This window comes from Sesamum indicum, linkage group LG15 (assembly GCF_000512975.1).
Source record: "Sesamum indicum cultivar Zhongzhi No. 13 linkage group LG15, S_indicum_v1.0, whole genome shotgun sequence".
NCBI lineage: Eukaryota > Viridiplantae > Streptophyta > Magnoliopsida > Lamiales > Pedaliaceae > Sesamum > Sesamum indicum.
The window spans coordinates 8,615,764-8,616,896 of record NC_026159.1 but is presented as its reverse complement, the minus strand read 5'-3'; positions in this window follow the sequence as shown (position 1 = coordinate 8,616,896).

The window sequence follows — 1,133 nt, the reverse complement described above, 5'->3', positions numbered from 1 at the left end:
ATATTTGTTTGACCTGCAATAAGTCAGTAATAAGTCAATCAAGGGCAGATATAGAGTATCATCCAATCTTTTTTTTTTGTTAATATCAACAAATCAGTGAATTTTAATTAACGAATGAACTCATTTGCTAGATGGAAACAAACATTAAAAATAATAAACGTAATTTTTCAAATTTCAAAAAATCTACATAATTACAGTGTACGTGGAGTGAGGGGAATGGAATTATCCCTTTAAATTTTGATATTTGTACCCCATGAAATTTTCATGCCACACATTTCTTATTCTTCCTTAGAAAGTTAAACCAACGAATCGTCTACCCTTCATATGTGGGCCAAAAGGGATAGGTGTGGTGGAATTTCTCTATAGTTGTATGTATGTTTTTGTACTCTTCAACACATAAAGATTCATTTGGATTCAATTTTGAGATGTTATTTGGAAACTTTAGAAAATGTGATAAAGATCTTTTCAATTTGTTGGTATAGAAATAGACACTTGCTTCAAGTCTTACTCACAAAAGTGAATTAGACGATCCCTTTACTCTGTTCAGCGCATTATTCGATTTCAGTGCTCCAATAGGGGTTGGACAAGAGATATTGAGTGGGCAGCAAGGAAATGGTAAGGAAAACACATCATCAATATTGCATACCGTGCCATACTTAGTGCGATTGTGTACCACATATGGAGAGAGCGGAATATGAGACGATTCCATCATGAGGAGAAGACGCCCAGTACTGTAGCTAACTTAATTGTAAATGATGTTAGACAGCGTATTCTTAGAGTTGAATTAGCTAGTTCGATTAGTACATATGTATTATACCGACTGTGGCGCATCCCCTGGCCTGTTGAGGATACCGCCTGAAAAGGAGCATTGTTGTACTATACCTCTTTACTTATTAATGAAAATTACATTTACCCAAAAAAAAGTGAATCAATTAAATTGATATATTTGATCTGATAAAAAATTAATTTTAATTTATTTTATTCAAACCCGGTATGCAAGATGCATACCCTTGTATGTACTTAAAAAAATTGATAAATTACGATTAATTTTTCTAAATTTTATCATAATTATAATTATTTTCTCATTGTTTGAAAAATTATGAATATGTCATTGGTATTAACAATAGTCTTAA